We start from the raw sequence: 27,339 nt of genomic DNA, 5'->3' as shown, positions 1-27,339 counted from the left end.
TGGTCTTCAATAATGCTTCTCCTTTAGGTACATTTTAAATCAGCTGAAAAATGCTGTGAAATGGGGGGGCACTTCAGGCCAGTGTAGGATTTGGGTTACAAGAACCATGAAACTGCACGAGAAAGCCCGTACACTGAATTACACGGCTTTCTATTCAAAGGAGGACAAAAGAAATTCCCTGAGTTCGATTTTTTGCAGCACAGAGAGGAGCACTGTTGTGAGGCCGGTTAGCTCAGTTGGTTCGAGCGTGGTGCTAATAACGCCAAGGTCACGGGTTCGAGCCCCGTACTGGCCAGGTCCTTTTCTCCTCTCTTACCAAAGCTGTTAGGTTCCTTTCCGTGGTGAGAGGGGTTGTCATGCAACGCTGCCACATAGTGCCGACAGACAAGAGTGTTGCGGGAGAAGAGAAAAGTGTTTGAAGATTTAAGAGTGTCTTAGGTGGAGCCAAAATCAAGTGTCACAAATACAAGTGGGAGGATTTCCAATGTTTAATATGGAAAAAATAAGCGGAAGTTATCTGCCGGTCCGGCACAGTTTGCCATGCTTTTGTCATATACTGTAAAGTGGTGTCGAACTGGGTGTCGAACTGGAGCCTCACCATTTGCATATGTGAGGCTCCAGTTATACATCGAGTGTCACATTAAATGACAAAAATGAAGAGAGTTAAAGCAGCTGGAGAGGTTTTCTTACAACTTTTGAGCTGACACAGTTTTGGAAAATGTTTCCTTCACGCTGCACTGTACAACATAGGCAGCCAAGAGTCTCCAAAACAAAACAGAATTGACAGATAGGAGAAAATTCCCACTCGTCCTGAAGTTCCCAAAATCCAGCACTGAGCGTAAACAAAGTGTCTAAGTAGCGTGGGAATGCTAACCCTAACCCTAGCTGGAGTTTGAGCAATCCAGCACTGAGCGTAAAAAGATGAGTCAAAGTAACGTCTAATCGGATTAGTTTCCTTAGAGCTGGTTCAGAGTCTGTTCAAGAGTTTACCTTTCACACATGCGCAAAGAAGAATGTTGGGGGTGCACGCTTCAAGGCGCCTTACAGCTGTAGGGAGTGATTCGAGACGATTCGTGGCGTGTGCTCGTTCCCATGTACCGTACGCCCCGGGGTGCAGTGCTAGGATGACGTACAATACCACTTGGGCACGTAACGGCGTTATGTGCAGGGTTTTCGTTTGTTCGTTTTGTTTTGCTCTGCTTTGCTTTGTTTTGCTTTCCATCGCGTTGGTAAGAGCGTAAATAAAAATGCGATTCCTGCGTCTACCACTAATGTAAGAGCTATTTCAAGTGCGACGTGGTGCGGCTTTTCAAATGCTTGTGGGCATTTCTCTGTTGTTGATTCTTTTTTTGTGTGTAACAAAGTGGCATTTTCATGTCCGGACGGGGAGACTTTATCATTCCGACATGAAGCCAGCCTTAAACCCTCTGAGGCGTGTCTGTCTGCCGGCACGTATTTTGTCAAAGGTATTATTTTTTTTTAACGGAGAGCGACTTTGAAAAGGTTTCCGCAGCCACGTCGCACTCCGTGTTAGATTAAAGGAGGAATGCGGCGATGGTGAACTCGCTGTAGTCGTGGCCGAGTGGTTAAGGCGATGGACTCGAAATCCGTTGGGGACTCCCCATGCAGGTTCAAATCTTGCCGACTACGGCGTCTGCCGCACGTCTCCTTGTGCCTGCGCGGCAAAGGTGAAGTGCCGCTTCTCCTTCCCTGGTACTATAAAAACACTAAATAGCTTGGCCCCGCTGCCATGGAAATGAGTTCTTCAGATAACCACACATCTTGCGTTCGCACCTCTGGTGTTCTACTTATGCCTTTGAAAACCTAATGAATAAAACTGAAAGAACCGACACAATATGTAGGTGCTCGTAAAGCATGCATTAAAGAACTGTTAACAGCAAGGGTTTCAGTGGGTTAACTGAGGAGAAGGCGTGATCGCTAATTGTTGACTTTTTATTTGGTGTTAGAAACACTCTTACTGTGCATGACGTGCAACAAATTTAGCCACAGAAATTGCATCACGCTTTCATGTATGCTATTGCAGACACCAACGTTGCCTAGATAGAAAACCTAAATAGCCGTGGGTTTGCTTGCTGGTCTGAAGGATCTCTCTTCGAATCTCTATCATTTGTCAATGGAAGTAAAAGGTGCTGCAATCTGATACGTTCAGAATCAAACCCGCAGCTGTTGTTCGACTTTATTTCTTGACTAATTACAACTGAGTGTCGCATGAGCAGTTACGTAAACTTGTCTGATATATTTGAACACAAATGCCGTTCTTCAATTAAAACTAACAGTACATTGTCAGGGACATTCAGTTCTATACAAACAAGAGACAGACAAGAGAACATTTAGTATATAATAGACAGAAAGAGGTTCGAATCCTGCAGACTACGTTGTCCACCTCCTGTCGTTGTGTTTCGGCGCAAGCAAAGAAGCGCGCCTGTTCGGTGTTCCTGGTGGTTTTAAAATGCCAAATTGCTTGTACCCGCTCCCTTGCAAATAAGTTCTTCAGCGTCCGCGAATGGCATTTTACAGCTGGAAGCAGATGTCGACGCTTTTTGCACAGAGCACCAAAAAAGCGTCTTTTTTGAAGGCCCGGGTTCTGAGCATTGGTGGTTCAGTGGTAGAATTCTCGCCTGCCACGCGGGAGGCTCGGCTTTGATTCCCCGCCAATGCAGTGGCTTTTGCAGCTAGCTGCTCCATCACTTGCATCCCCTTGCAACTCGCAACTGAAAACCCACTGAAGCTAAGCAGGTGTGAGCCAGGTCAGTACCCGGATGAGGGTGAGCTACAGGGAAAAACAAAGCTTCCAGCTGGAAGCGGTGTTAATGGTGCCGGCGGTGGGGCGCTCACCCTGAGGTCTGTGCGGGTCCCAATGCCCCAGCATAGTGACGGAGACACTGTGTTGTAAAAGGGCGCTGTCTTTTGGATGAGATGTAAAACCGAGGTCACATCGCTCTGTGGTCATTAAAAATGACCACCAAAACCTTTGACAAAAGCTCTTGGTAATTGATCGTCTTCAATAATGCTTCTCCTTTAGGTACATTTTAAATCAGCTGAAAAATTCTGTGAAATGGGGGGCACTTCAGGCCAGTGTAGGATTTGGGTTACAAGAACCATGAAACTGCATGAGAAAGCCCGTACACTGAATTACACGGCTTTCTATTCAAAGGAGGGCAAAAGAAATTCCCTGAGTTCGATTTTTTGCAGCACAGAGAGAACCACTGTCGTGAGGCCGGTTAGCTGAGTTGGTTAGAGCATGGTGCTAATAACGCCAAAGTCACGGGTTCGTGCCCCTTACTGGCCAGGTCCTTTTCTCCTCTCTTACCAAAGCTGTTAGGTTCCTTTCCGTGGTGAGAGGGGTTGTCATGCAACGCTGCCACATAGTGCCGACAGACAATTAAATGACAAAAATGAAGAGAGTTAAAGCAGCTGGAGAGGTTCTCTTACAACTTTTGAGCTGACACAGTTTTGGAAAATAATTCCTTCACGCTGCAGTGTACCATATAGGCAGCCAAGAGTCTCCAAAACAAAACAGAATTGACAGTCATATAATGTCCATTAACCCCGGTTTTAAACGCAGCATCATGTCTGCCATCATAAGAATATGAGTCCAATATTTTAGAATATAGTCAGAATGACTTCTAACCTTAGCTGTGGTGGACTTCTAACCTTAGCTTTAATCCCTATTGCTCAATGCATGGTGTACGTACTGCATACATGTGTCTTGAGAATGAGGAATGGGCCCCTGAGACAGTCATTTGCCTGTTTCACAAATGATCGTATTTTACTAGAGATTCTGTTTGGGATTCAGATGTGCATTCGGACAGCAATCCCTTTCAAGAAATGATATGTTCTGGATGAGGTCAAAGGTGCTAGAACACTGTATTTAGGATGTGTTTGCAGTGATTGTGTGTCTCCTGCTTCAACGCAGTGATATATAGATGTGCTCCTGTAATTTATTGGTACATGCCCAGGGCAGTAAGTAGTCTGAGGATTTATTTCCAGACGGCATAGAGCAGTGAAGCACTTCTACTTAAATTATTACATTATACACAATTTGAGTTCATTTTAAAAAGTAAAAGGTAATGAAAGGAATGCATTTTCATAAGAAAGATAATACCGATATGCATGTGATAATCTTCCTTATATCATGTAGTGCGTCATTTGGACACTTTGTGGGCTTGAAATACAAAGAAAATCATGTTCTATGGTACAAGATAAATACAAAACTTAATCATTTATTTTAATTAGATTTGTTTATAAAGCATAAGCAATCATTTATTACATTAATATATGTGAAAATGACATTTTAGCACCATAATATTACATACAGGTCTCTAGCTTCAACACAGTGATATATATATATATGCTCAGTGATTTATTGGTACATGCCCAGGGCAATAATCAGAATTAGTATTTATTTCCATACGGGCTACAGGTAATGTTGTGAAATACTTCAACACACTGGATCGCAGATTTAGACCCCCTGCACTCTTACTCCTTAAAAACCAAAGAAATGAAGATATGTAGCAATCACATTGTAACAGGGGTGACAGTGACTTAATGCTTATACTACTGGACTTCTGGTACCTTTAGGGTACGGTGTTCCCTGAAGGGCTCTCAAACCCCGCATTTCAGATGCCTAGCTGTATTGCTGATGTGTTGCACCTCAGAATCACTTTTAAACCTTACCTCTGGTATCTTTAATCCCTATTGCTCAACGCATGGTGAAAGTATTGCATAAATGTGTCTGAAAATGAGCAATGGGCACCTGAGAGACTCATTTGCCTGTTTCACAAATGATCATATTTGACTAGAGATTCTGTTTGGGATTCAGTTGTGCATTCTGACAGCAATCTCTTTCAAAAAATGATTTTACCTTATCGCGGCTTTGCCCTTCTTGCCTTTTTGGACAATATCTCCATCTTGTGGTCGTTGTTGGTAATGTCTAGACAATATCTCCATCTTGTGGTCGTTGTTGGTAATGTTTTCTTATGCCCTTTTTTTATTTCAATTCTCTATTAGATGATTCTAGAATCTCTACAATAGAGTTGAAAACATCAGTTTTATAGCAGACAATATGACATTATTTATAGTCCAATTAGAAATTTATTACCCTGTTTTTAACATAATAACAAATTAAAACTAAGTTTGGAACACCAGGGAACATAAAAAATGATTTTTAGGAAAACCATGAGGTTCTCTGTGTCCGATGCCTGCAAGGGGAGAAAGCTAGAATCCTTTGATTTTTCCAAATTTGAAAATAAACATCATATAACAACAGCTTTCATTCCTAGGAGTGAAAAACAACCATTTTGAAAGACATATTAGTTTCTAAAACACTACAATAAAGTTAAAAACATCCATTTTATATTACATTATTTTTTGTGAAATAATTAAATTGGCTTATTTCTCTCGCATTAAATTGGCTACAAATGCAAGAATTCAACCAGATATTCTTGTAAAATGTATAATGTTGCATTGCAGTTAGTTAATGTAGTTAGTCCATAGTCAGCAATCTAAACTTTATTGTTAAGCTTTAATGATTGATGTTGTACCAGTAACCTTTAGAAATACTATAGTACTTCACAAATGCTTTGTGTGTTTGGAAACCTTTTGAGTAAAAGCCTTATAAAAATAGGTTTAGTTTTTACAGGACATCACAAAGAAATAGGATGGTATAATTCTTATAATTGCTTAGTGATTGTATTTGGAAGATTATGCACTAAACAGACTTCAGGAATGCCAGTGGATCATTGTGCTATTTGGAATTATTCCAAAAATCAAGTGACCTCTTTGCTGTAGTATTTTTAGTATTATTTATTTAGTATTAATAAAGAATAGATTTATTAAAGTCGTGCGATGTGCAAGCGGGATATGTAAAATAATTTAAAATAAAGTTTTTTATTATTGTTATAGAGAAACATGATCAGATTTTCCCTGGTTCAGAAAAAAAACGATTAAAATCTGTAATCTTTCCACTTGTATGTCATCAGACATTAACGAGTACAACCCCCCTCTCTGCCGGAGTGCTGGCTGTGACGAATTAAACCAATTTCACAGGTGTTTTCAAAGTAGGAAGTACAGTGTTAACTAGTAGATGGCCTCCTCAATGAAATCGCTTCAACATGCTAATGCGTTGGTGTAACAGTCCGGGCGTGGCAAGCTTCCAATGTCAACTCGACTCGATTGGAAGACAATGAACGTATTTTAGCCCTAAATGAATTAATAGCAAACATGGTTTACATAAAAGACATTTTTCCAAGAAAGTTTATAATAATACAATCTATAGTTGAAATCTGAGCCTAAATATAAAGAAAAAAGCATTTTCAGAGAGCAATCACGCTGTGTTTATGTAGAAAAAGCGATTAGGTTTATGAGCAATCTAATTACCTATTCGCTTAAAACGCTATATAAAATAAAGTTTATTTAAAGATGAATGATAAGTGTCGCAGTTTTAATAATTTTCGTAGTAGGGCTTGGACAGATTCCAAGTGCATTTTTGCAATTTACGTTGCATTGTCCAATGTGATGTTGTAATACAGTTTAGAATACAGTAAGTCTAAACTGTATCAGCTTTATTTATGGGTTGCAATTTAGAAAAAGTCAAAAACCGCACTCAAAATCCAATTTAGAGCTTTCTGGCAAGAGGAGACACCCAAATTATAATGTAACATGCCACTGTTTGTGCATGAACAAAGTTATACTGCAATTTTCCTTAGATACGCGATTAAAAAAAATAATTTTTTTGAATCCCCGGCCAAACACATTCCATAAGAATCAGCGCTTTTATACAGTATATCGCCTTTAAACACGCGTTTACGATTTAAATCAAAACTCGATTCAAATCAATATAAATGTTTATTTTGTAACGCATAGGTGACTATTCATTGTTATTAAAAAGACGTAAATTCGATCATGTTGTGATATTTAGAAATATAAATTTGTTTTGATGCGAGTGAGGTTTTATTTAATCTCTGACCAAGGGAAATGTTTCATTTTTTCAAAGAAATGTTTGTTAAAAATTAAAGTCATAGTTCCATGAGATTCAACCACAGACCATGTGACATAGGAGTCAGGAACCTAACCCACAGCACCACCAGCGCAGTCACATGCTGAGGGCTGAAAAAGCACTACAGAAACATTATCGACTATAAAATAATGTAATTAGGCACAGAAGAAGTTTACAGCACAGTACAATAATAAATGCTGACCATGACTTTAGAAGCATAAATTACCTTACACTCAATTTAAACACAAGCTGTCTTTAGCCCTCTAAGCTGGTTCATACAGAAATGTAGAGAACCAGGCTCAGAACACACAGCTTCATTAGCGAATACATATGCAGAACAACTAGAGAAGATGTTTTACAGAGGATGGATTTTTAGAAACATCCCATCAGTGACATCACTGAAGTCAACTCCTAGGTAACTGTCGTGTGGATAGTTTCACAAGAATCAGACAAAGGTTTAAGCATCGCTTATTTTAGATAAAACTGCAAAAAAACAACAACAACCCATAATGTACTTCTTTGCGGCTCTGTTTGCCCAAATCATATATTCACAACGTGAAATTAGAAAATAGTATTACGTAACCAAAAACCGCAATATGGAAACAGAACCTGTGTAATTGTTGACAGATGATGTACTCGTAACATTTTTACAAGACGAACTACAACATTTAAAAAATGACTTGTATGTACTTGATATCTCTAATCAATCCACTGCACTGCATTAAAACAAAACAAAAACTAAAACGCCCTGGGCATACCGTTTCGCGCTTCTTATCAGTTGCTCAAAAGCAATTTGACCGTATGAAATGCATAATATAAACCTAGAAACATATACGTGAGGAGTATTTACGTAGTATCGGTGTCAAGACATACCTCTCAAATACTGTAAATCAAGTTAAAAATATCTCAAGACCGATTCTGGTCATAATGAAACCATGTTTCGTGTATGTTTTCTTTAAAGTACCGAGACCAGCCATATACTGTATGTTTATGTTCCAAAATTAATATCGTTTATGGCCTTCACACGCGTTGCATTACGCTCCTATTCTTTTTATGCTCAGGCACTAAGATTTCCCTTCAGTGGTAAAATTCCATATAAATATTCAATACTTAAACGGGCACAGTTAAGACATTAAATATACATATACATATACATATACATATACAAACTGTATACAGTACAGTTTGCATACGGTAATATGTTTATGTTCCTAAATCAATCTCTTTTATGAGCATGTGAAAGGCATGGTGAATCGATTCTCAAAAATTACTGTACTTTGCATGATTGGAAAAAAATGCGTGATTGCGAAATGCTGTGGTGTTACTTTTACAAAGAAGGTCAGTGAAAAAAATAATGTGGACCAGGGCAATACTTTGAGTTTACAGCTTGTCCAAGGTCATTTATTATTAATACTATTAGTAATATCTTCATTAAAGACTTTGATGGCTACAGCTCAAACATGAGAAGTTGAGCTTTATTAGCTCCACCTTGCGGAAATTCCGGATAATATTATTTTGCTAGCGGTATTTACCGGTAACTCGCGGTATTTACCGGTAACTCGCGGTAGACTGCGTACAGCGTACCGGAAAATAATGCAGTATCGCCCGCACATTTTGAATGGCTGCATCTGTAGCAATCATATTGTAGCAGACACTCATTTGCCTGTTTCACAAATGATCATATTTTACTAGAGATTCTGTTTGGGATACGGATGTGCATTCTGACAGCAATCTCTTACAAAAAATGATTTTACCTTATCGCGGCTTTGCCCTTCTTGCCTCTTTGGACAATATCTCCATCTTGTGGTCGTTGTTGGTAATGTCTAGACAATATCTCCATCTTGTGGTCGTTGTTGGTAATGTCTTCTTATAGATAGATACTTTATTGATCCCGTGAGGGAAATTGCAGTGCAACAGCAGCTTAACACACACAACACAGCCACAGTGTAACGAATTATATAATAATAGTACAATACTGTATATATACTGTATATATATATATGAAACAGAAATAGAAACAGAAACAGGAATCGCTTACTCACCTGGAGAATCTCTGTAGGAATATATAGCATTTATCAATGGAAATAAAAGCTGCTTTAATACAGTGCATGTTCAAACTCAAACCCTCAGCTGCTGTTCTTGTTTGTTTTGGGACAAATTGCAACTGAGCATCGCATGAGCCGTTACGTACCCTTATCTGTTTGGCAATTTCAAGGGAGGAGTTAGGTCAGAATGGGTAGGCTGCAAAACAACAAGTAAAGATTTATTCCAAGATGAAACGTTGTGGCGGTTTTCTTATCTTTTCAGCATGGACTAAACTTTTACGTGTTCCTTATATGCTATATATGTATATATTAGCACCAATGTCGTTCTTAAAAACTAACATGAAATTGTCAGGGACATTCAGCTATATACAAAGACGAGACAGACAAAGTAATAATTCTGTATTAACGTGGCCTACATATTGACGCAATGATCGAACTAACTGACATGTTCTGATTCACATCCCCTGCAGTTCATGCCAATTAGAACAATAGCAATGCTGAGTCCTCCCCACCCTACTGAGCACAAATTCAGCTGCTCTCCAGTTCTGTTCTGCATGTTTTTTCATTGCAATTGAGCTCGGAGCTGGAGATGATCTCCATACAGTTCTGTGTTAACTAGCCCGCACTTGCGTGCTAATTTACGGGTTGTGGCAGATGCTTTTCTATAGTTCATATACATGACGGCAACCTGTTACCGAGGAACCTGAGAGGTTTAAAAGCCTCACGAGCCAGGCAGGACTTGAACCTACAATCTTCTGATCCGAAGTCAGACGCGTTATCCATTACGCCACTGGCCCATAGAACATGCGCTTGCACTCCACCACAGAGAGCTCTACACTGCTACTAGTAGTACACCTCCCCATCTAAATTTTCACAGCAAGAAACTTGTGTTTCCTACTATTTTTATCAGGTTTAAAATATCATCTCCTTAAAACAGAAAAAGTGTTGATGTGTCGTGCTGAAATTCCGATTGATTTTGAATTCAAAGAAAAAACGTTTTCTTCCAAAACACCGTGAAATTGTCACATCTTGCAGACAATAGGTGTATTCCATGTTGAAAAGAGAAAAAAGAAAACAATGGAGCCTTTTACAGGTGTGAGGCTTCTTCAGGTGTGAGAAGACCTCACGGCCGAAACGTTGTGTTTCCTTTCTTCTCTTTTCAGCATGCAATAAACCTATTACTTGTTCCTTTGCAGCCGAGGCATGCTGACATAGCTACCCAGCTGAACATCTTGCAGACTCTACAGTACTTCTCTCCTGTAGAAGTAAAGCAGGGCTTGCTGGGTGAGCTTTTGCTCCGGTAAATTAGGTCACGTGTCATGTTAAATCACTTCTTCTAAACACAACATTTGCTGGTGCTAGCTTTCCCCATGAAAAGAGACATTTCCCTTACAGTACATGACATATCGTTTTTATTCTATCAATAAGTATAGAAATTAAACAAAAGAAAAAATGGTGTCGCCAAAGAATGCACAGCTCTGTCGCCTTGGGGAGGTGTCAAGGGCATTGAGCTCCTTGGACATGAAAAGTGCCCGATAAATGCCATTTCTCATCATTTCTCTTGGCGTCAGTTCTGCTATTAAATGGGACGGAGGCAACGGGCTCAGAGAGCAGGTTAAGAGCACACCGAACGCAGATGTGTCCAAGTGTCTGTAAAAGCGCGGTGCTCCGCTGGCGCTGTTCCCTAGTGGCTTAAAGTGCCCGCCTAGTAAGCAGGCGATCCTGGGTCTGAATACCAGCGGTGCCTCTCTCCGTGTCTTGTTGTGCCGAATGTATCATTTCAGACAAACATGTACAGCTTGGTTCAGTTTAATGCAAGAATTCATTTCCTTTCTGGAATAACTTGTTTTTGAAGAAATCCATACAGCTTGTGAAAGATGAAATCCATTTCTTGGTTGTCAGTGGAAAAAGATTGCCGGCTGCAAGAAGCGCAAGTGATTGTTTTCTTTGACCATAAACCTGCAAATGTAGGGAGCACAAGCGGCCATCAGTCTCTGTGGCGCAATCGGTTAGCGCGTTCGGCTGTTAACCGAAAGGTTGGTGGTTCAAGCCCACCCAGGGACGCATGTCTCCGTTTTTCCAATGTAAACATCATCACCGCTAAAGAAGATGGCGCAGAAGGCTCCACAGTCGAAACGTTGTGCTTCTTTTCTTCTCTTTTCAGCATGGAGTAAACCTTTGCTTGATCGTTTGCAGCCTACGCATGCTGACACAGCTACCTTTCTCTTAACGCGCCTCAATCATTATTCACCAAAACCATCAGCAGAATGTGTCGCCTTTGTGGTGATGTCACTCCTCTGCTTCACAAATGTCCTTAGTGACGGACCATTTCTTTCTGCCATTTTTCCGGAGCGGTTATTGATTGCTCCATCATTTCCCTCATACTTTCCATCCCTAGATTGAAAAAAAAAAAACAGAAACAGGCTGACAGGACGACAATCAAATTGCAAAAACTCATCAAAGCACTCGATAGAGTATTTGAATCCACAAGTAGCTACGAGCAACTTTGTCCTGGCTTGCATGAAAGTCGGAAAATGTCAAAAAGAAAAAGATGGTGGCTTTTTCATATCTGTTCTTTTATTTTTAGTTCGTTGGCTCATCTGTCCATTGTCCTCCTGCCTGGCTCTTGACCTGTGACTGTCTGAACGCACACATTAGACTTTCAGGCGGGGGATTTGTCCTGAGCCTCTGTGAAAGACCCACCCACCCCCATAAATAACTGCTCTAGAAACACATGAATGCAAAACTAAACCACAGCTTAAAGAGGAGCTCCAACTCAGTGCCATACTAATGTAAACGAAGTAATACTAAGACATGTTCTTATGGATTTGTCTTACCTTGAGATATGTAATTGGATTTCAGGATTAACTTCCTCATTCAATGTACTGGTGATTCTTTGCCTGGTCAGTACCTGGGTGGGAGACCTCCAGCGAACAATTAAGCTTACTGCTGGAAGTGGTGTTAAGAGACTCTTAGGATCTTCCAGAGGTGTCTGTCCAATAGCACTAGTTGCCTTAGAGCTGGCTCAAACATTGCTCAAGAGTCTACCTTTCACAGATGCGCAAAGATGAATGATGGGGGTGCACGCTTCAAGGAGCCTTCCAACTGTAGGGACCGATTAGAGACGATCCGTAGCATGTGTTCGTTTCCATATACGCCCCGTGTCTCAACGGTAGGACAGAGAAAAATACTGCCTCGACACGTAACAGCGTTATATTAAACCGCAGGACTTGAGGGCTGTTTTGTTTGAATGTTCAAGGCATTGGTAAGAGCGTAGGTCAAGGGCCATTGGTGCATCTCCTGTAACTGGAGTAAAAATGCTATTCAAAGTGCAGTGACTAAAATCGTCGTCCACATGTCTCCGTTGTTGATTGCTTTCTGTCTAAGAACGTTCTGTTTTCATGTCCGAACGGGGAGACTTTATCATTCCAACTTGAAGCCACCCTTAAGTCCTCTGAGGTGTGTGTGTGTGTGCTTGCACGTATGGCGTAAAAGGTTTCTTAAACGGAGAGCGAACTTGAAAAAAGTTGCCTCCGCTGCCGCCGCCGCCTCGCACTCCCTGTTCGATTGTAGCAAGAAGGCAGCGGCCGCGGCGCTCGCTGTAGTCGTGGCCGAGTGCTTAAGGTGACGGACTTGAAATCCGTTGGGGTCTCCCCGCGCAGGTTCAAATCCTGCCGACTACGGCGTCCTTTGCATTTGGTTGCGTGCGTGCGTGTAAAAGGACCAGCGCCGTTTCGTTTTCGCTGGGACCTTTAACACTCTAAATCGCCTGGACCCGCAGCCTGTGAAATCGATTCTTCAGCACCCACGAAGGACGCTTTGCCGCTGGACACAGATACCGATGCTTTTCTGCAACGAGCTTTCCAGCTGAATTTTCTCGGCAGCTCCGTACTGAACCTGTTCTCCATTGCAACATAGCGGAGGCTCGTCACGTCTATAGCAAGGCTGTGTAGGACCGCATACGCCACAGTGACTTGTACACAGACCACATGAAAGGCAAGCAAAATACACTTTTAAAATTCCAAAGACTCACAAGGTCAGAGGAACAGCGATGACCTGAACAGATCTGTTCCAGAAGTCTAGGTTGACCTTTTTAGAGCTGTAATTGCATTTTTGTTTAATAGAAGATCAAATCTACTCGCATGTACCAGCACCTTACAGTTTATTGATGTTAATTCTGTTTAAGTAATAAGATTGCTAACGATGTTGGACTTTAGCCGGTGTTTTTTAGAACAAATTGCTTACACTTCTGTAAGGAATACGCAGTACGTGCCTTTGTCAGTCATTGCTCACCATACCTGTAACTTTCTTATCTAACTCACTTCCTCAAATGGTGAAGGTCCACAAACATAAATGAAAAAAAAAACCCTTGTTGTAGATGAGGTGCACAAAAAAGCAGCCCCTGATAGTGTATAACACATTTGTACTATTGCAGAGACACATGTAACATATATATATATACTGTATATATATATGAAACAGAAATAGAAACAGAAACAGGAATCGCTTACTCACCTGGAGAATCTCTGTAGGAATATCTAGCATTTATCAATGGAAATAAAAGCTGCTTTAATACAGTGCATGTTCAAACTCAAACCCTCAGCTGCTGTTCTTGTTTGTTTTGGGACAAATTGCAACTGAGCATCGCATGAGCCGTTACGTACCCTTATCTGTTAGGGAATTTCAAGGGAGGAGTTAGGTCAGAATGGGTAGGCTGCAAAACAACAAGTAAAGATTTATTCCAAGATGAAACGTTGTGGCGGTTTTCTTATCTTTTCAGCATGGACTAAACTTTTACGTGTTCCTTATATGCTATATGTGTATCTATTAGCACCAATGTCGTTCTTAAAAACTAACATGAAATTGTCAGGGACATTCAGCTATATACAAAGACGAGACAGACAAAGTAATAATTCTGTATTAACGTGGCCTACATATTGACGCAATGATCGAACTAACTGACATGTTCTGATTCAGATCCCCTGCAGTTCATGCCAATTAGAACAATAGCAATGCTGAGTCCTCCCCACCCTACCGAGCACAAATTCAGCTGCTCTCCAGTTCTGTTCTGCATGTTTTTTCATTGCAATTGAGCTCGGAGCTGGAGATGATCTCCATACAGTTCTGTGTTCACTAGCCCGCACTTGCGTGCTAATTTACGGGTTGTGGCAAATGCTTTTCTATAGTTCATATACATGACGGCAACCTGTTACCGAGGAACCTGAGAGGTTTAAAAGCCTCATGAGCCAGGCAGGACTCGAACCTACAATCTTCTGATCCGAAGTCAGACGCGTTATCCATTACGCCACTGGCCCATAGAACATGCACTTGCACTCCACCACAGAGAGCTCTACACTGCTACTAGTAGTACACTTCCCCATCTAAATTTTTACAGCAAGAAACTTGTGTTTCCTACTATTTTTATCAGGTTTAAAATATCATCTCCTTAAAACAGAAAAAGTGTTGATGTGTCGTGCTGAAATTCCGATTGATTTTGAATTCAAAGAAAAAAGGTTTTCTTCCAAAACACCATGAAATTGTCACATCTTGCAGACAATAGGTGTATTCCATGTTGAAAAGAGAAGAAAGAAAACCATGGAGCCTTTAACAGGTGTGAGGCTTCTTCAGGTGTGAGAAGACCTCACAGTCGAAACGCTGTGGTTCCGTTCTTCTCTTTTCAGTGTAGTGATTCATAGCCGTTCAGGGACCCCAAATATGTAAGAAAACCGGTTCAGGGACGCCAAATATGTAATCATAGTGGCTCTCTGAAGGCACCAGTTCTGTAGGGTTTGGGCATTTACTGAGACAATTATTAATTGTAGCAGTAAATCACAAAGTTGATTCTTTTGATGGCTTTAGAGTCCAACCATGCGACATAACTCAAACAACGCACACACACAGGTACTAATACACGAGGATACATTTATTAATACATAGAATATGCATATAAAACTAACAGATCTTATCGAGAGGGTTATCAGAATACAAAAGGTATATATTCAGTCAGTTACGAAGTGTTACACATATCAAGAGGACATACGTTCAGTATATCATTCATTAAGACCGTTTCGTAAATGAACTTAGTTATAACTTCTACATTAGATACTCAAACAAGTACATAACTCTTAGGAATTAAATTGATATCAACTGGTTGGGATAACAATTGAATTCTCGAGCTGTAATGCATTGAAGTTAAATACTCATCCAATCTTTGGGGATTCAGATCTCCTGCGGGCACAAAGAAACAGTTGCAGGCTGTTGCTGTCCAATCCGCGCTCTCTGGCTCAGTGCCAGGCTGTGCTGTGCGGCTTGCGACGGTGCGCTGCTGATGCTCACTGACCGGCTAGTTAGTGTTGGCTTTAACTAGCAAAGTTTGTGCACAGGAGAAAAGATGACTGTGGGTCCCAGCAAGTCAGGAAGAGGACCGGTTCGTTCCTAATGAAGAGCTAGTTCTGAATAGTGATTCAGCTTTCCACAGTTCCGACCTGTTCACGAGGCCTGCTGCTGGTTACTCTCTGGCAACCTCCACTCTAGACTCTTAGAACAAAGGAAAGTTCTGGCACTCAGACACACTGGCCGTTCCGTGGTTGTCCGGGCTGAGTCTCAGGATGGTCAGGAGGCGCGCTGCGAGGATGTCCTGCCCTTGGGAGCCTTCTGCTCCTGGGCCGTCCTGCCCTGGAATTCTCCTTTGAATTCCCTTTAGAACAGTCCACAGAATCCTCTCCAGAATCCCTTCTGAATCTTGTTGAATCTCACTGAATCTCTCAGGCTCTCTGTGTTGCCTGTTTTTACCTGGAGGAACTTCAGCTCATTGATTGGCTGAAAGTTCCATGGGCATCAGAGTCCCACGTGGGTTACTCGGCCCTACCAGTCCCTGATTGGTTGATCAAGGTGAGATATGAGTCACTTACTCCTGACACTTAGTAATGCAGTCCAGATGTCCAACTGGCACTCCCTAGACAGATAGGCGCCAATGGATGACCATTGATCATGATAGCCAGGCTTAGCTAAGTGCATCCCCCTTTGGGAGCTGTCCTAGGACCTTAAATCACCCTGGGAATAGTCTCTCTGTGGCTGCACCACAGAGATGAACAGAGAAATGGGGCCTCATTTGGGAAGCTCGGAAACACTTAATTCTGCCTTATTAATAAGCCTCGCCGCTACATCAGCATGCAATAAACCTATTACTTGTTCCTTTGCAGCCGAGGCATGCTGACGTAGCTACCCAGCTGAACATCTTGCAGACTCTACAGTACTTCTCTCCTGTAGAAGTAAAGCAGGGCTTGCTGGGTGAGCTTTTGCTCCGGTAAATTAGGTCACGTGTCATGTTAAATCACTTCTTCTAAACACAACATTTGCTGGTGCTAGCTTTCCCCATGAAAAGAGACATTTCCCTTACAGTACATGACATATCGTTTTTATTCTATCAATAAGTATAGAAATTAAACAAAAGAAAAAATGGTGTCGCCAAAGAATGCACAGCTCTGTCGCCTTGGGGAGGTGTCAAGGGCATTGAGCTCCTTGGACATGAAAAGTGCCCGATAAATGCCATTTCTCATCATTTCTCTTGGCGTCAGTTCTGCTATTAAATGGGGCGGAGGCAACGGGCTCAGAGAGCAGGTTAAGTGCACACCGAACGCAGATGTGTCCAAGTGTCTGTAAAAGCGCGGTGCTCCGCTGGCGCTGTTCCCTAGTGGCTTAAAGTGCCTGCCTAGTAAGCAGGCGATCCTGGGTCTGAATACCAGCGGTGCCTCTCTCCGTGTCTTGTTGTGCCGAATGTCTCATTTCAGACAAACGTACAGCTTGGTTCAGTTTAATGCAAGAATTCATTTCCTTTCTGGAATAACTTGTTTTTGAAGAAATCCATACAGCTTGTGAAAGATGAAATCCATTTCTTGGTTGTCAGTGGAAAAAGATTGCCGGCTGCAAGAAGCGCAAGTGATTGTTTTCTTTGACCATAAACCTGCAAATGTAGGGAGTACAAGCGGCCGTCAGTCTCTGTGGCACAATCGGTTAGCGCGTTTGGCTATTAACCGAAAGGTTGGTGGTTCAAGCCCACCCAGGGACGTATGTCTCCGTTTTTCCAATGTAAACATCATCACCGCTAAAGAAGATGGCGCAGAAGGCTCCACAGTCGAAACGTTGTGCTTCTTTTCTTCTCTTTTCAGCATGGAGTAAACCTTTGCTTGATCCTTTGCAGCCTACGCATGCTGACACAGCTACCTTTCTCTTAACGCGCCTCAATCATTATTCACCAAAACCATCAGCAGAATGTGTCGCCTTTGTGGTGATGTCACTCCTCTGCTTCACAAATGTCCTTAGTGACGGACCATTTCTTTCTGCCATTTTTCCGGAGCGGTTATTGATTGCTCCATCATTTCCCTCATACTTTCCATCCCTAGATTGAAAAAAAAAAACAGAAACAGGCTGACAGGACGACAATCAAATTGCAAAAACTCATCAAAGCACTCGATAGAGTATTTGAATCCACAAGTAGCTACGAGCAACTTTGTCCTGGCTTGCATGAAAGTCGGAAAATGTCAAAAAGAAAAAGATGGTGGCTTTTTCATATCTGTTCTTTTATTTTTAGTTCGTTGGCTCTTCTGTCCATTGTCCTCCTGCCTGGCTCTTGACCTGTGACTGTCTGAACGCACACATTAGACTTTCAGGCGGGGGATTTGTCCTGAGCCTCTGTGGAAGACCCACCCACCCCCATAAATAACTGCTCTAGAAACACATGAATGCAAAACTAAACCACAGCTTAAAGAGGAGCTCCAACTCAGTGCCATACTAATGTAAACGAAGTAATACTAAGACATGTTCTTATGGATTTGTCTTACCTTGAGATAAGTAATTGGATTTCAGGATTAACTTCCTCATTCAATGTACTGGTGATTCTTTGCCTGGTCAGTACATGGGTGGGAGACCTCCAGCGAACAATTAAGCTTGCTGCTGGAAGTGGTGTTAAGAGACTCTTAGGATCTTCCAGAGGTGTCTGTCCAATAGCACTAGTTGCCTTAGAGCTGGCTCAAACATTGCTCAAGAGTCTACCTTTCACAGATGCGCAAAGATGAATGATGGGGGTGCACGCTTCAAGGAGCCTTCCAACTGTAGGGACCGATTAGAGACGATCCGTAGCATGTGTTCGTTTCCATATACGCCCCGTGTCTCAACGGTAGGACAGAGAAAAATACTGCCTCGACACGTAACAGCGTTATATTAAACCGCAGGACTTGAGGGCTGTTTTGTTTGAATGTTCAAGGCATTGGTAAGAGCGTAGGTCAAGGGCCATTGGTGCATCTCCTGTAACTGGAGTAAAAATGCTATTCAAACTGCAGTGACTAAAATCGTCCTCCACATGTCTCCGTTGTTGATTGCTTTCAGTCTAAGAACGTTCTGTTTTCATGTCCGAACGGGGAGACTTTATCATTCCAACTTGAAGCCACCCTTAAGTCCTCTAAGGTGTGTGTGTGTGTGTGCTTGCACGTATGGCGTAAAAGGTTTCTTAAACGGAGAGCGAACTTGAAAAAAGTTGCCTCCGCTGCCGCCGCCGCCTCGCACTCCCTGTTCGATTGTAGCAAGAAGGCAGCGGCCGCGGCGCTCGCTGTAGTCGTGGCCGAGTGCTTAAGGTGACGGACTTGAAATCCGTTGGGGTCTCCCCGCGCAGGTTCAAATCCTGCCGACTACGGCGTCCTTTGCATTTGGTTGCGTGCGTGCGTGTAAAAGGACCAGCGCCGTTTCGTTTTCGCTGGGACCTTTAACACTCTAAATCGCCTGGACCCGCAGCCTGTGAAATCGATTCTTCAGCACCCACGAAGGACGCTTTGCCGCTGGACACAGATACCGATGCTTTTCTGCAACGAGCTTTCCAGCTGAATTTTCTCGGCAGCTCCGTACTGAACCTGTTCTCCATTGCAACATAGCGGAAGCTCGTCACGTCTATAGCAAGGCTGTGTAGGACCGCATACGCCACAGTGACTTGTACACAGACCACATGAAAGGCAAGCAAAATACACTTTTAAAATTCCAAAGACTCACAAGGTCAGAGGAACAGCGATGACCTGAACAGATCTGTTCCAGAAGTCTAGGTTGACCTTTTTAGAGCTGTAATTGCATTTTTGTTTAATAGAAGATCAAATCTACTCGCATGTACCAGCACCTTACAGTTTATTGATGTTAATTCTGTTTAAGTAATAAGATTGCTAACGATGTTGGACTTTAGCCGGTGTTTTTTAGAACAAATTGCTTACACTTCTGTAAGGAATACGCAGTACGTGCCTTTGTCAGTCATTGCTCACCATACCTGTAACTTTCTTATCTAACTCACTTCCTCAAATGGTGAAGGTCCACAAACATAAATGAAAAAAAAACCCTTGTTGTAGATGAGGTGCACAAAAAAGCAGCCCCTGATAGTGTATAACACATTTGTACTATTGCAGAGACACATGTAACATATATATATATACTGTATATATATATATGAAACAGAAATAGAAACAGAAACAGGAATCGCTTACTCACCTGGAGAATCTCTGTAGGAATATCTAGCATTTATCGTACCCTTATCTGTTAGGGAATTTCAAGGGAGGAGTTAGGTCAGAATGGGTAGGCTGCAAAACAACAAGTAAAGATTTATTCCAAGATGAAACGTTGTGGCGGTTTTCTTATCTTTTCAGCATGGACTAAACTTTTACGTGTTCCTTATATGCTATATGTGTATCTATTAGCACCAATGTCGTTCTTAAAAACTAACATGAAATTGTCAGGGACATTCAGCTATATACAAAGACGAGACAGACAAAGTAATAATTCTGTATTAACGTGGCCTACATATTGACGCAATGATCGAACTAACTGACATGTTCTGATTCAGATCCCCTGCAGTTCATGCCAATTAGAACAATAGCAATGCTGAGTCCTCCCCACCCTACCGAGCACAAATTCAGCTGCTCTCCAGTTCTGTTCTGCATGTTTTTTCATTGCAATTGAGCTCGGAGCTGGAGATGATCTCCATACAGTTCTGTGTTCACTAGCCCGCACTTGCGTGCTAATTTACGGGTTGTGGCAAATGCTTTTCTATAGTTCATATACATGACGGCAACCTGTTACCGAGGAACCTGAGAGGTTTAAAAGCCTCATGAGCCAGGCAGGACTCGAACCTACAATCTTCTGATCCGAAGTCAGACGCGTTATCCATTACGCCACTGGCCCATAGAACATGCACTTGCACTCCACCACAGAGAGCTCTACACTGCTACTAGTAGTACACTTCCCCATCTAAATTTTCACAGCAAGAAACTTGTGTTTCCTACTATTTTTATCAGGTTTAAAATATCATCTCCTTAAAACAGAAAAAGTGTTGATGTGTCGTGCTGAAATTCCGATTGATTTTGAATTCAAAGAAAAAAGGTTTTCTTCCAAAACACCATGAAATTGTCACATCTTGCAGACAATAGGTGTATTCCATGTTGAAAAGAGAAGAAAGAAAACCATGGAGCCTTTAACAGGTGTGAGGCTTCTTCAGGTGTGAGAAGACCTCACAGTCGAAACGCTGTGGTTCCGTTCTTCTCTTTTCAGTGTAGTGATTCATAGCCGTTCAGGGACCCCAAATATGTAAGAAAACCGGTTCAGGGACGCCAAATATGTAATCATAGTGGCTCTCTGAAGGCACCAGTTCTGTAGGGTTTGGGCATTTACTGAGACAATTATTAATTGTAGCAGTAAATCACAAAGTTGATTCTTTTGATGGCTTTAGAGTCCAACCATGCGACATAACTCAAACAACGCACACACACAGGTACTAATACACGAGGATACATTTATTAATACATAGAATATGCATATAAAACTAACAGATCTTATCGAGAGGGTTATCAGAATACAAAAGGTATATATTCAGTCAGTTACGAAGTGTTACACATATCAAGAGGACATACGTTCAGTATATCATTCATTAAGACCGTTTCGTAAATGAACTTAGTTATAACTTCTACATTAGATACTCAAACAAGTACATAACTCTTAGGAATTAAATTGATATCAACTGGTTGGGATAACAATTGAATTCTCGAGCTGTAATGCATTGAAGTTAAATACTCATCCAATCTTTGGGGATTCAGATCTCCTGCGGGCACAAAGAAACAGTTGCAGGCTGTTGCTGTCCAATCCGCGCTCTCTGGCTCAGTGCCAGGCTGTGCTGTGCGGCTTGCGACGGTGCGCTGCTGATGCTCACTGACCGGCTAGTTAGTGTTGGCTTTAACTAGCAAAGTTTGTGCACAGGAGAAAAGATGACTGTGGGTCCCAGCAAGTCAGGAAGAGGACCGGTTCGTTCCTAATGAAGAGCTAGTTCTGAATAGTGATTCAGCTTTCCACAGTTCCGACCTGTTCACGAGGCCTGCTGCTGGTTACTCTCTGGCAACCTCCACTCTAGACTCTTAGAACAAAGGAAAGTTCTGGCACTCAGACACACTGGCCGTTCCGTGGTTGTCCGGGCTGAGTCTCAGGATGGTCAGGAGGCGCGCTGCGAGGATGTCCTGCCCTTGGGAGCCTTCTGCTCCTGGGCCGTCCTGCCCTGGAATTCTCCTTTGAATTCCCTTTAGAACAGTCCACAGAATCCTCTCCAGAATCCCTTCTGAATCTTGTTGAATCTCACTGAATCTCTCAGGCTCTCTGTGTTGCCTGTTTTTACCTGGAGGAACTTCAGCTCATTGATTGGCTGAAAGTTCCATGGGCATCAGAGTCCCACGTGGGTTACTCGGCCCTACCAGTCCCTGATTGGTTGATCAAGGTGAGATATGAGTCACTTACTCCTGACACTTAGTAATGCAGTCCAGATGTCCAACTGGCACTCCCTAGACAGATAGGCGCCAATGGATGACCATTGATCATGATAGCCAGGCTTAGCTAAGTGCATCCCCCTTTGGGAGCTGTCCTAGGACCTTAAATCACCCTGGGAATAGTCTCTCTGTGGCTGCACCACAGAGATGAACAGAGAAATGGGGCCTCATTTGGGAAGCTCGGAAACACTTAATTCTGCCTTATTAATAAGCCTCGCCGCTACATCAGCATGCAATAAACCTATTACTTGTTCCTTTGCAGCCGAGGCATGCTGACGTAGCTACCCAGCTGAACATCTTGCAGACTCTACAGTACTTCTCTCCTGTAGAAGTAAAGCAGGGCTTGCTGGGTGAGCTTTTGCTCCGGTAAATTAGGTCACGTGTCATGTTAAATCACTTCTTCTAAACACAACATTTGCTGGTGCTAGCTTTCCCCATGAAAAGAGACATTTCCCTTACAGTACATGACATATCGTTTTTATTCTATCAATAAGTATAGAAATTAAACAAAAGAAAAAATGGTGTCACCAAAGAATGCACAGCTCTGTCGCCTTGGGGAGGTGTCAAGGGCATTGAGCTCCTTGGACATGAAAAGTGCCCGATAAATGCCATTTCTCATCATTTCTCTTGGCGTCAGTTCTGCTATTAAATGGGGCGGAGGCAACGGGCTCAGAGAGCAGGTTAAGTGCACACCGAACGCAGATGTGTCCAAGTGTCTGTAAAAGCGCGGTGCTCCGCTGGCGCTGTTCCCTAGTGGCTTAAAGTGCCTGCCTAGTAAGCAGGCGATCCTGGGTCTGAATACCAGCGGTGCCTCTCTCCGTGTCTTGTTGTGCCGAATGTCTCATTTCAGACAAACGTACAGCTTGGTTCAGTTTAATGCAAGAATTCATTTCCTTTCTGGAATAACTTGTTTTTGAAGAAATCCATACAGCTTGTGAAAGATGAAATCCATTTCTTGGTTGTCAGTGGAAAAAGATTGCCGGCTGCAAGAAGCGCAAGTGATTGTTTTCTTTGACCATAAACCTGCAAATGTAGGGAGTACAAGCGGCCGTCAGTCTCTGTGGCACAATCGGTTAGCGCGTTTGGCTATTAACCGAAAGGTTGGTGGTTCAAGCCCACCCAGGGACGTATGTCTCCGTTTTTCCAATGTAAACATCATCACCGCTAAAGAAGATGGCGCAGAAGGCTCCACAGTCGAAACGTTGTGCTTCTTTTCTTCTCTTTTCAGCATGGAGTAAACCTTTGCTTGATCCTTTGCAGCCTACGCATGCTGACACAGCTACCTTTCTCTTAACGCGCCTCAATCATTATTCACCAAAACCATCAGCAGAATGTGTCGCCTTTGTGGTGATGTCACTCCTCTGCTTCACAAATGTCCTTAGTGACGGACCATTTCTTTCTGCCATTTTTCCGGAGCGGTTATTGATTGCTCCATCATTTCCCTCATACTTTCCATCCCTAGATTGAAAAAAAAAAACAGAAACAGGCTGACAGGACGACAATCAAATTGCAAAAACTCATCAAAGCACTCGATAGAGTATTTGAATCCACAAGTAGCTACGAGCAACTTTGTCCTGGCTTGCATGAAAGTCGGAAAATGTCAAAAAGAAAAAGATGGTGGCTTTTTCATATCTGTTCTTTTATTTTTAGTTCGTTGGCTCTTCTGTCCATTGTCCTCCTGCCTGGCTCTTGACCTGTGACTGTCTGAACGCACACATTAGACTTTCAGGCGGGGGATTTGTCCTGAGCCTCTGTGGAAGACCCACCCACCCCCATAAATAACTGCTCTAGAAACACATGAATGCAAAACTAAACCACAGCTTAAAGAGGAGCTCCAACTCAGTGCCATACTAATGTAAACGAAGTAATACTAAGACATGTTCTTATGGATTTGTCTTACCTTGAGATAAGTAATTGGATTTCAGGATTAACTTCCTCATTCAATGTACTGGTGATTCTTTGCCTGGTCAGTACATGGGTGGGAGACCTCCAGCGAACAATTAAGCTTGCTGCTGGAAGTGGTGTTAAGAGACTCTTAGGATCTTCCAGAGGTGTCTGTCCAATAGCACTAGTTGCCTTAGAGCTGGCTCAAACATTGCTCAAGAGTCTACCTTTCACAGATGCGCAAAGATGAATGATGGGGGTGCACGCTTCAAGGAGCCTTCCAACTGTAGGGACCGATTAGAGACGATCCGTAGCATGTGTTCGTTTCCATATACGCCCCGTGTCTCAACGGTAGGACAGAGAAAAATACTGCCTCGACACGTAACAGCGTTATATTAAACCGCAGGACTTGAGGGCTGTTTTGTTTGAATGTTCAAGGCATTGGTAAGAGCGTAGGTCAAGGGCCATTGGTGCATCTCCTGTAACTGGAGTAAAAATGCTATTCAAACTGCAGTGACTAAAATCGTCCTCCACATGTCTCCGTTGTTGATTGCTTTCAGTCTAAGAACGTTCTGTTTTCATGTCCGAACGGGGAGACTTTATCATTCCAACTTGAAGCCACCCTTAAGTCCTCTAAGGTGTGTGTGTGTGTGTGCTTGCACGTATGGCGTAAAAGGTTTCTTAAACGGAGAGCGAACTTGAAAAAAGTTGCCTCCGCTGCCGCCGCCGCCTCGCACTCCCTGTTCGATTGTAGCAAGAAGGCAGCGGCCGCGGCGCTCGCTGTAGTCGTGGCCGAGTGGTTAAGGTGACGGACTTGAAATCCGTTGGGGTCTCCCTGCGCAGGTTCAAATCCTGCCGACTACGGCGTCCTTTGCATTTGGTTGCGTGCGTGCGTGTAAAAGGACCAGCGCCGTTTCGTTTTCGCTGGGACCTTTAACACTCTAAATCGCCTGGACCCGCAGCCTCTGAAATCGATTCTTCAGCACCCACGATGGACGCTTTGCCGCTAGACACAGATAACGATGCTTTTCTGCAACGAGCTTTCCAGCTGAATTTTCTCGGCAGCTCCGTACTGAACCTGTTCTCCATTGCAACATAGCGGAGGCTCGTCACGTCTATAGCAAGGCTGGTTAGGACCGCATACGCCACAGTGACTTGTACACAGACCACATGAAAGGCAAGCAAAATACACTTTTAAAATTCCAAAGACTCACAAGGTCAGAGAAACAGCGATGACCTGAACAGATCTGTTACAGAAGTCTAGGTTGACCTTTTTAGAGCTGTAATTGCATTTTTGTTTAATAGAAGATCAAATCTACTCGCATGTACCAGCACCTTACAGTTTATTGATGTTAATTCTGTTTAAGTAATAAGATTGCTAACGATGTTGGACTTTAGCCGGTGTTTTTTAGAACAAATTGCTTACACTTCTGTAAGGAATACGCAGTACGTGCCTTTGTCAGTCATTGCTCACCATACCTGTAACTTTCTTATCTAACTCACTTCCTCAAATGGTGAAGGTCCACAAACATAAATGAAAAAAAAACCCTTGTTGTAGATGAGGTGCACAAAAAAGCAGCCCCTGATAGTGTATAACACATTTGTACTATTGCAGAGACACATGTAACATATATATATATACTGTATATATATATATGAAACAGAAATAGAAACAGAAACAGGAATCGCTTACTCACCTGGAGAATCTCTGTAGGAATATCTAGCATTTATCAATGGAAATAAAAGCTGCTTTAATACAGTGCATGTTCAAACTCAAACCCTCAGCTGCTGTTCTTGTTTGTTTTGGGACAAATTGCAACTGAGCATCGCATGAGCCGTTACGTACCCTTATCTGTTAGGGAATTTCAAGGGAGGAGTTAGGTCAGAATGGGTAGGCTGCAAAACAACAAGTAAAGATTTATTCCAAGATGAAACGTTGTGGCGGTTTTCTTATCTTTTCAGCATGGACTAAACTTTTACGTGTTCCTTATATGCTATATGTGTATCTATTAGCACCAATGTCGTTCTTAAAAACTAACATGAAATTGTCAGGGACATTCAGCTATATACAAAGACGAGACAGACAAAGTAATAATTCTGTATTAACGTGGCCTACATATTGACGCAATGATCGAACTAACTGACATGTTCTGATTCAGATCCCCTGCAGTTCATGCCAATTAGAACAATAGCAATGCTGAGTCCTCCCCACCCTACCGAGCACAAATTCAGCTGTTCTGTTCTGCATGTTTTTTCATTGCAATTGAGCTCGGAGCTGGAGATGATCTCCATACAGTTCTGTGTTCACTAGCCCGCACTTGCGTGCTAATTTACGGGTTGTGGCAAATGCTTTTCTATAGTTCATATACATGACGGCAACCTGTTACCGAGGAACCTGAGAGGTTTAAAAGCCTCATGAGCCAGGCAGGACTCGAACCTACAATCTTCTGATCCGAAGTCAGACGCGTTATCCATTACGCCACTGGCCCATAGAACATGCACTTGCACTCCACCACAGAGAGCTCTACACTGCTACTAGTAGTACACTTCCCCATCTAAATTTTCACAGCAAGAAACTTGTGTTTCCTACTATTTTTATCAGGTTTAAAATATCATCTCCTTAAAACAGAAAAAGTGTTGATGTGTCGTGCTGAAATTCCGATTGATTTTGAATTCAAAGAAAAAAGGTTTTCTTCCAAAACACCATGAAATTGTCACATCTTGCAGACAATAGGTGTATTCCATGTTGAAAAGAGAAGAAAGAAAACCATGGAGCCTTTAACAGGTGTGAGGCTTCTTCAGGTGTGAGAAGACCTCACAGTCGAAACGCTGTGGTTCCGTTCTTCTCTTTTCAGTGTAGTGATTCATAGCCGTTCAGGGACCCCAAATATGTAAGAAAACCGGTTCAGGGACGCCAAATATGTAATCATAGTGGCTCTCTGAAGGCACCAGTTCTGTAGGGTTTGGGCATTTACTGAGACAATTATTAATTGTAGCAGTAAATCACAAAGTTGATTCTTTTGATGGCTTTAGAGTCCAACCATGCGACATAACTCAAACAACGCACACACACAGGTACTAATACACGAGGATACATTTATTAATACATAGAATATGCATATAAAACTAACAGATCTTATCGAGAGGGTTATCAGAATACAAAAGGTATATATTCAGTCAGTTACGAAGTGTTACACATATCAAGAGGACATACGTTCAGTATATCATTCATTAAGACCGTTTCGTAAATGAACTTAGTTATAACTTCTACATTAGATACTCAAACAAGTACATAACTCTTAGGAATTAAATTGATATCAACTGGTTGGGATAACAATTGAATTCTCGAGCTGTAATGCATTGAAGTTAAATACTCATCCAATCTTTGGGGATTCAGATCTCCTGCGGGCACAAAGAAACAGTTGCAGGCTGTTGCTGTCCAATCCGCGCTCTCTGGCTCAGTGCCAGGCTGTGCTGTGCGGCTTGCGACGGTGCGCTGCTGATGCTCACTGACCGGCTAGTTAGTGTTGGCTTTAACTAGCAAAGTTTGTGCACA

General features: G+C 42.4%; 12 non-coding genes across 12 annotated transcripts; 8 read left to right on the top strand and 4 right to left on the bottom strand.

The window, feature by feature from the left end:
• The first annotated feature begins 221 nt into the window (after positions 1–221).
• On the top strand, positions 222–295 carry trnai-aau (transfer RNA isoleucine (anticodon AAU)). Its single transcript has one exon. It is a non-coding gene; the product is annotated as a tRNA-Ile (tRNA).
• A 1,273-nt stretch (positions 296–1,568) lies between these two features.
• Positions 1,569–1,650, top strand: trnas-cga (transfer RNA serine (anticodon CGA)). The gene has a single exon. It is a non-coding gene; the product is annotated as a tRNA-Ser (tRNA).
• Positions 1,651–9,787: 8,137 nt separating this feature from the next.
• Positions 9,788–9,860, bottom strand: trnar-ucg (transfer RNA arginine (anticodon UCG)). Its single transcript has one exon. It is a non-coding gene; the product is annotated as a tRNA-Arg (tRNA).
• A 1,193-nt stretch (positions 9,861–11,053) lies between these two features.
• On the top strand, positions 11,054–11,127 carry trnan-guu (transfer RNA asparagine (anticodon GUU)). Its single transcript has one exon. It is a non-coding gene; the product is annotated as a tRNA-Asn (tRNA).
• Positions 11,128–12,664: 1,537 nt separating this feature from the next.
• On the top strand, positions 12,665–12,746 carry trnas-uga (transfer RNA serine (anticodon UGA)). Its single transcript has one exon. It is a non-coding gene; the product is annotated as a tRNA-Ser (tRNA).
• Positions 12,747–14,305: 1,559 nt separating this feature from the next.
• trnar-ucg (transfer RNA arginine (anticodon UCG)) lies at positions 14,306–14,378 on the bottom strand. The gene has a single exon. It is a non-coding gene; the product is annotated as a tRNA-Arg (tRNA).
• A 2,679-nt stretch (positions 14,379–17,057) lies between these two features.
• On the top strand, positions 17,058–17,131 carry trnan-auu (transfer RNA asparagine (anticodon AUU)). Its single transcript has one exon. It is a non-coding gene; the product is annotated as a tRNA-Asn (tRNA).
• Positions 17,132–18,669: 1,538 nt separating this feature from the next.
• On the top strand, positions 18,670–18,751 carry trnas-uga (transfer RNA serine (anticodon UGA)). Its single transcript has one exon. It is a non-coding gene; the product is annotated as a tRNA-Ser (tRNA).
• A 1,450-nt stretch (positions 18,752–20,201) lies between these two features.
• On the bottom strand, positions 20,202–20,274 carry trnar-ucg (transfer RNA arginine (anticodon UCG)). The gene has a single exon. It is a non-coding gene; the product is annotated as a tRNA-Arg (tRNA).
• A 2,679-nt stretch (positions 20,275–22,953) lies between these two features.
• On the top strand, positions 22,954–23,027 carry trnan-auu (transfer RNA asparagine (anticodon AUU)). The gene has a single exon. It is a non-coding gene; the product is annotated as a tRNA-Asn (tRNA).
• A 1,538-nt stretch (positions 23,028–24,565) lies between these two features.
• On the top strand, positions 24,566–24,647 carry trnas-uga (transfer RNA serine (anticodon UGA)). Its single transcript has one exon. It is a non-coding gene; the product is annotated as a tRNA-Ser (tRNA).
• Positions 24,648–26,199: 1,552 nt separating this feature from the next.
• trnar-ucg (transfer RNA arginine (anticodon UCG)) lies at positions 26,200–26,272 on the bottom strand. The gene has a single exon. It is a non-coding gene; the product is annotated as a tRNA-Arg (tRNA).
• Between the last annotated feature and the right edge of the window lie 1,067 nt (positions 26,273–27,339).

The sequence above is a fragment of the Lepisosteus platostomus genome, unplaced genomic scaffold (genome assembly GCF_059453375.1).
Source record: "Lepisosteus platostomus isolate fLepPlt1 unplaced genomic scaffold, fLepPlt1.hap1 Scaffold_32_H1, whole genome shotgun sequence".
Classification (NCBI taxonomy): domain Eukaryota; kingdom Metazoa; phylum Chordata; class Actinopteri; order Semionotiformes; family Lepisosteidae; genus Lepisosteus; species Lepisosteus platostomus.
Note: the sequence above shows the minus strand (reverse complement) of the source record. Positions and strands in the feature narration are given on the sequence as shown.